Source organism: Piliocolobus tephrosceles, unplaced genomic scaffold (genome assembly GCF_002776525.5).
Source record: "Piliocolobus tephrosceles isolate RC106 unplaced genomic scaffold, ASM277652v3 unscaffolded_41423, whole genome shotgun sequence".
Lineage (NCBI taxonomy): Eukaryota > Metazoa > Chordata > Mammalia > Primates > Cercopithecidae > Piliocolobus > Piliocolobus tephrosceles.
Genome location: NW_022325892.1, coordinates 1 through 7,491, shown reverse-complemented (window position 1 = coordinate 7,491; position 7,491 = coordinate 1). Strand labels below are relative to the sequence as shown.

The 7,491-nt window shown below is 42.0% G+C and overlaps 1 long non-coding RNA gene and 1 pseudogene across 1 annotated transcript; both read right to left on the bottom strand.

Annotated features, from left to right (window-relative positions):
• Positions 1 to 4,516: 4,516 nt before the first annotated feature.
• Positions 4,517 to 6,226, bottom strand: LOC113223458 (annotated as a pseudogene).
• Positions 6,227 to 6,881: 655 nt separating this feature from the next.
• Positions 6,882 to 7,491, bottom strand: LOC113223459. Its single transcript, XR_003308744.1, has 3 exons — positions 7,375 to 7,491; positions 7,171 to 7,275; positions 6,882 to 7,011 (listed from the first exon to the last, which is right to left on the bottom strand). It is a non-coding gene; the product is annotated as an uncharacterized LOC113223459 (long non-coding RNA).

Sequence of the window (7,491 nt, the reverse complement as noted above, 5' to 3'; positions counted from 1 at the left end):
CAGTTCCAGAATGCCTAAGGTTAATCCCCTGATTACTATTTTCAGAATTTTCCTGGTTACTCTAGAATATCTATTCTGCTAGGTCAGGATTTCTTAGCAGCAGTACTGTTGATATTTTTGGGCAGGACACTCTGCTGCAGGACGGTCCTGTACATCCTAGGATGTTTAGTATCTCTGGCTTCTACCCACTAGATGGCAGTAGCAGCCCCGAGTCATAACAGCCCAAAAAAACATCTCCAGACATTGCCAATTGTTCCCTGGGTTGGAACTGGAGGGGCAAAATCGTCCCCCATTGAGAACAACGGGTTTTAGATAAATTCCAGTTATTTTATTATGTTTCCACTCCCAAATTCCCACTGATATTATAATCAAGAGGAAAATAAATTCTTAGAATAATTCAGACATCCTTATTACATTTTGTATGTTGTACTAATTAAGTTTAATCTTAATTCTATTTAATTTTCCTATCTAAGAATCAATCACATATATGTTTTCACTTATTTATGTCTTCTTTGAAGGACATAAGACTTCTCCTTCAAAAGAGTTTTAAGATTTTTTTTTTTTTTTTTTTTTGAGACGGAGTTTCGCTCTGTCGCCCAGGCTGGAGTGCAGTGGCCGGATCTCAGCTCACTGCAAGCTCCGCCTCCCGGGTTCAGGCCATTCTCCTGCCTCAGCCTCCCGGGTAGCTGGGACTACAGGCGCCGCCACCTCGCCGGGCTAGTTTTTTGTAGCTTTTTTTAGTAGAGACGGGGTTTCACCGTGTTAGTCAGGATGGTCTCGATCTCCTGACCTCGTGATCCGCCCGTCTCGGCCTCCCAAAGTGCTGGGATTACAGGCTTGAGCCACCGCGCCCGGCCGATATTTTTATGTAGATGCTTACACTATTTATTTCTAAATATTTTGCCCTTTCATTCCTTTATAAATAGAATTGTTTCTTACATTATTATCTTTTCTAATTAGTCACTGATAAGAAAGCAATTGATGGCTGGCGTGGTGGCTCATGCCTGTAATCCCAACACTTTGGGAGGCCAAGAAGGGTGGATCACAAGGTCAGGAGATCAAGACCATCCTGGCTAACATGGTGAAACCCCATCTCTACTAAAAATACAAAAAAATTAGCTGGACGTGGTGGTGAGTGCCTGTAGTCCCAGCTACTCGGGAGGCTGAGGCAGGAGAATGGCGTGAACTCAGGAGGCAGAGCTTGCAGTGAGCCGAGATCCTGCCACTGCACTCCAGCCTGGGCTACAGAGTGAGACTCCATCTCAAAAAAAAAAAAAAAAAAGCTATTGAGATATTATAGTCTACAACTAGCCACATACCAAACTCTTATTGTCTCTAATAGAATTTAAGAAAATTCTAAGACACAATTTTCAGGAAATTCAAAGCATACAATGTTATTATCTGATCACAATCATCATTTTGCTCCCTCATTTCCAATATGTATGTGCTTCTATATCTCTCTTATCTTACTGCCTTGGTTAATATCTACAGAAAATTTTAGATGACAGTGGTGATAGTAAGCAACCTTGAATTACCTTTGACTTTAATGGGAATCGCTGGCTTTTGTTTGTGACACATACGTCATTAAAGATGTCTCTGCACATGTACAGTCTATCAAGAGCTTGTTGTTAAATCAGAAAGATTGTTAATTGTGTCAAATGTATGTTCTGCATCTATAGAGATAACTGTACAGTTTTTCTTCTTTGGCCTGTTAATATGGTATGATGGATTGTATTCCAAAATTTCTTAATATTCATCCATTCTTGGGTGGCATAAATTCACTTAGTTGTGATGTACACTACTGTTCTTTTAATGTATTGTTCAATCCTACGTGCTAATATTTTTATTTCAAATTTTTTTAATTTTTATTTATTTATTTATTTTTTTGAGATGGAGTCTTGCTCTGTCACCCAGGCTGGAGGGCAGTGGCATGATCTCGGCTCACTGCAACCTCCGCCTCCCAGGTTCAAGCGATTCTCCTGCCTCAGCCTCCTCAGTAGCTGGGATTACAGGCACCCGCCACCGTGCCCAACTAATTTGTGTATTTTTAGTAGAAATGGGGTTTCACCATGTTAGTTGGGCTAGTCTTGATCTCCTGACCTCGTGATCCACCTGCCTTGGCCTCCCAAAGTGCTGGGATAACTGGTGTGAGCCACCACGCCAAGCTGATCTCAAATTTTTATATTAGTATTTGAACATGGGATCAGTCTGTCTTTTTTTTTTCCTTTTCAACACTTTATATCGTTTATTAATGCAATATACATTAGATCTAAAATCTGCAGTTTCTAAGCACACCATGTTTAGATCTTTCAGATCCTTCTGCAGTTTTAGGTTATTTCTACAGAGGTACCTTTAAGTGAATGAATAACACATTCTATAATTCCTGAAAATATAGTACAGAGTGAAATGATTTAAATATAATTTAGGCACATGTTGATTATGAAACTAGATAATCGCTCAATACAATACTTCTCTGTCTTGAGAAAAATAATAAAGCAAAGAACATAATTCATTTCTGAAGTTGCTTTCCTTCACTTGTAAAGGTCTGATCTCCTCCCACTATGCATATGTACCCTTTACTGTTAAGGAAAGCTTTGCATATTTAGATATAGAAGAATAGGCTACATAAATACTAAAGATGTGTCATTCTCCCAAAGGAGACAAAAGTGGTTTTCAATGATTCCTTGCCTCATGTTGATGAGTCTGTAGAATTCAGAACCCTGTGAACACAGCTAATATCCCTGCTCTTAGGGTAGATGTAAGGACACCAGGTCATTGGTAGGGAAGTACAGGCCCTTCCTCTGCTGTTGCAGAGAGAAAATGACTCAAGAAAATTGGGCTAAAATTTGTTTAAAGAAAAAAACAGGCTGGGCGCCATGGCTCACGCCTGTAATCTCAGCACTTTGGGAGGCCAAGGCGGGCGGATCACAAGGTCAGGAGATCAAGACCATCCTGGCTAACATGGTGAAACCCTGCCTCTACTAAAAATACAAAAATTAGCTGGGTGTGGTGGTGTGCACCTATAGTCCCAGCTACTCGGGAGGCTGAGGCAGGAGAATCGCTTGAACCTGGCAGGCAGAGGTTGCAGTGAGCCGAGATCACACCACTGCACTCCAGCCTGGCAACAGAGTGATATTCCGTCTCAAAAAACAAAAACAAAAAATCAAAAAATGTAAGTAAAAGAATCATAGGTGCTGACTGATTGGTATTACCTCTTGGACCAGCCAAATACCTTTATTTTTACTTTCTATATATACATATATATTTTGGTGGCTGTAATCAAATGTATGTTTAAAATTCCTCATTCCCCACTGTAGGGTTCTAGCTGCAATTATACTACATTGGCTTTTAACAGGCACCTCTACCATATTCATTGATATTGTGTAAGCTTTGATTGCAGTAGATCTGGATTTAATATCTATTTCTAAGCTGGCCCTATGTAAACTATTTGGTATTTGAATTAAATGAATATTAATGATGCACCTTGGCTTTTTGGTTTTGAAGTATCTTCCTATGCTTGTGCTGATTGTATGAGAAAACTAGGCTAATAGTGTGAATAGACAGAATTGCTTGGTCTGGTGTTGAGTGGAACTTGCTAGAATAAAATTCTGAGAAATGCTCATTTATAAGTGTTGTAGTGATAGGTAAGTTCTTCCTCCATCCAGAGTTCCACTGTACCTTTGGAATGACAGTGATGTACAATGATGTCTTTCTTTCCACTCTGTCTCAATCAGTAAGAACTGGATATTACTTTAACTTAGCTAGTGTTTTGTCCTAAAAAGTAAACATTATAAAAATGAACCTGAAAAGAGTCTTAGCAAGTCTGAGCTCACCATATTCATATGGTGTGACAGGTATTTAAAGAGGGAGGCATCACTAAAGCTATTTATAAGCCTGAACAACCTTTTCAAAGTTTTCATAAAGTTTTTACAATTTAAATATCCATACTACATCTAGGTATTCAATAAATATAATCACATATGTTGTGCTTTCCATAAATTAAAATCCTCAAATGCACCTCAAACCAAGATGCTATTTCTACATCATGCCTATTTAAGAGCAAATATAATATATACTATTCCTGGTCATAAAACCAGATAAACACCCCTACCGCATTCAAAAGGCAACAATATCTAGTTTCCCTACATCTATTAAATGAGTGCTTTTCTGTTAAAAATCAGAATATAAGCCAGGTGTGGTAGCTTATGCCTATAATCCCAGCACTTTGGGAGGCCGAGGCAGGTGGATCACAATGTCAAGAGATCAAGACCATCCTGGCTAACACGCTGAAACCCCGTCCCTACTAAAAATACAAAAAAATCAGCGAGGCGTGGTGGCGGGCACCTGTAGTCCCAGCTACTAGGGAGTCTGATGCAGGAGAATGGCATGAACCCGGGAGGCGGAGCTTGCAGTAAGCTGAGATCATGCCACTGCACTCTAGCCTGGGAGACAGAGTAAGACTCCATCTCAAAAAAAAAAATAAGAATATGGAAAAAAAATCAATTTTTTGCCCTATGCACCACTGAGAACAAGCATAATCCTCTAAATGTTTTTTTTTTTTTTAATTTCCTTAGTGTTATTTCTTCTAGACAACTGAGAGGGTGGAGAAAGAAAAGTGATAAGGAAAACATTTTCATCTTGTACATCTTCCTCTGGCCCCTAAAATTCTCATATGACACTTTGTGACATGTGTAGTGGTGTCAGCATCTCTTCAAATCTAGCTCCCTTCATGTTGGACCCTCTCCTTGGCTTCTTGAAGATCACACCCAGACAGATCACAATTCTCTAAATCAGTTCCTGCCAGAGTTGCTCCTCTGAGGTTACAGTTCTTCAACGTTGCATTTTTTAAGGTAGCCACTCTCAGGTTAATTCCTGTCACGTGACTTTCTTCCATATCCCCACCTTTGAGGTTAGCACCTTCTAAATTGGCTTTAAGACCAGAAGGATCAGCCAGGCGCAGTGGCTCACGCCTGTAATCCCAGCACTTTGGGAGGCTGAGGCGGGCGGCTCACAAGGTCAGGAGATCGAGACCACGGTGAAACCCCGTCTCTACTAAAAATACAAAAAAATTAGCCGGGCGCGGTGGCGGGCGCCTGTAGTCCCAGCTACTAGGGAGGCTGAGGCAGGAGAATGGCGTGAACCCAGGAGGCGGCGCTTGCAGTGAGCCAAGATCGCGCCACTGCACTCCAGCCTGGTGGACAGAGTGAGACTCCGTCTCAAAAAAAAAAAAAAGACCAGAAGGATCCTCAAAATTACACAGTTTCAGGGATGCTCCTTCTACATTAGAACAGAGTATCTTGACTCCCTGGAGATTTGCACAGTCAAGCACTGATCCAGGGAGATCAGCTTGTTCAAGACTTAAACAGCAAAGATTTGCATGTGCAACACTGCAGCAGCTTAAATTGGCCGTTTTGAAGTTAATGTATCGAAGGTCCAAACGAGAAAGATCAGCACCACTGAAGTTCAAACCCTGGCATTGCAGTTCTGACTTGATTGGAGTTGCTAGCAAAAATCTGACAAATTCCTTTCGGGATATTGTAAATGATCCTCCGGTGGTTGAGAATTCTTTATTGCCACTTCTAGGTGTTCAATCAATGAGTAAATACCAAAAAATCTTGCTTCTTCTAACACATCCAATAAATGAATGCCATCATTTACAATAAGCTATCCATGACGCAAGTAGTTCAAAATGGGTTCAAAGTACTCAGGACTTCGGTCAATTAAGAAAGCTCCTCTATGATCTTGCTTATTTCCCAGACACCTTTGTCCTTAAACACATGGGCCAGCATACTGTCAGGGTCTTTATTCGCTAAAGTGCTCTGTGTGGTTATAAAGTACCGCCCTTCAACATTTAATGTTAGCCAGTCTGTGTGGAATCCTGACAATCCCTCAGGTGGCTTAGAATCTGTGTGAGGATCAATAAATGGCTCTCCTCCACACACAAAACATCATCATCCCTGATCAAAGCAATATCATCAATCAGCCCACCTTTCCCATTATACACACTGGTGGCTTTTATGCTGAGTTTACTGCTGACCACAGAAAGCAAATCAGATAAAGTTCCATACACAGCAACCACCTTTCTGTTCTTAGGGCTGCCGTTCAGGAACGCTGTGACCCACCTCAGCGTGCTGCCCCCGCTGGGTCCTGAGTGAACTGCCACCCTCCCACCTGGTCCTCCTCCCACCTTTTTCTCCTCCCACCCTTCTCCTCGCTCCATCCACTGGGATTCACCTCCCTTCGCCACCTTCCTGCACCTGGGGACACACCACACTCACCACATCCGGGACTCGGCTGGTCCTCCTTCCCACCCTGCCCCTAGGCTCCTCCCAGTCTGTCTTTTTTTGAGTGGGGCTTTATTAACTTTTGGAATCAGTGTTAGGCTGGCTTGATAAAAATAAATGGTACTTTTGTTTACCGTATTTTAAAAACCAAGTGTGTGTGTATGTTTAGTACAATATCAGTGTTTACAACGGTAAAGCCATTATATAGAAAAACCAGGCGATTCCCCTTATATCCAATAAAAGAAAGCCACATATAGTCTTCACAGATTCAACTTTTTGAAAACCGAATAAATTAAAATATACCTTTTGAGATCTAGCCTGAATGTGACTTTTATGAAAAAAGCACAAAAATTATAAGTGTACTACCCTTCAACACATTAAAAATTAATAATGATGTATTTCAGTTATTTTTCCCATCTTAGACAATGTAGCAATACACTGAGGGCTGCACTGTAAGAGTTAGACCATGAAAGCTTAGAGTTATTATCTATATGCACAAAGAGAAAATTAAACAAATTCTTTGATATTGCATGTTTCACATGCTCTGAACTCAAATATAATGATTGAAAAACCTTTTCGGATTCTCAAAAAATGAGCAACACTGAGAAGGTTCACAGCTTCCAGCTGCCACTGCCATCCAAGTCACTCTGAGCAGCCTTCCACAGCTGCTGGGCGAGGCTCTTGCCAGCTTTCCATAGGGTTCAGTACAAATATTAGACATCCACCTCTCCAACGGATTGACAGGGTTCATTTATTTCTCTAATGCATTCTGCATCCAGACAGCCCCACAACATACACCGCCCTGCCTGCATGTCAGGATTTCACACACGCATGGTGACAAATGGACCTCTGGAGGGACCAAAGAAACCACAGCACACCCAGTTACCTTTTGTTTCTCATCGGTCTCCCCACTCTAGATGTAAACTCCCTGTGGGCAGTGACGTCATCTGCCTAAAACAGGTCCGGCACAGGGTAAGTGGTCAAGAAATACCTGACGAGGGAAGGACTGGATGGGTCATGGGTCACTGAAGTGCTTCCATGTGGCCAGGACTGAAGGCCTGCCGGGTCCCGCCTGCCCGGTCCCTCCTACCTGTGCCGCTCCTCAGGCGGCTCTCCGCGAGCTCCGAGATGGCTCCGGCAGTGGCGGTCTTCTTCAGGCGAGCCACCCCCGATGCAGTGGTACTTCCTGGCTTGTTGAGCGTGTCCT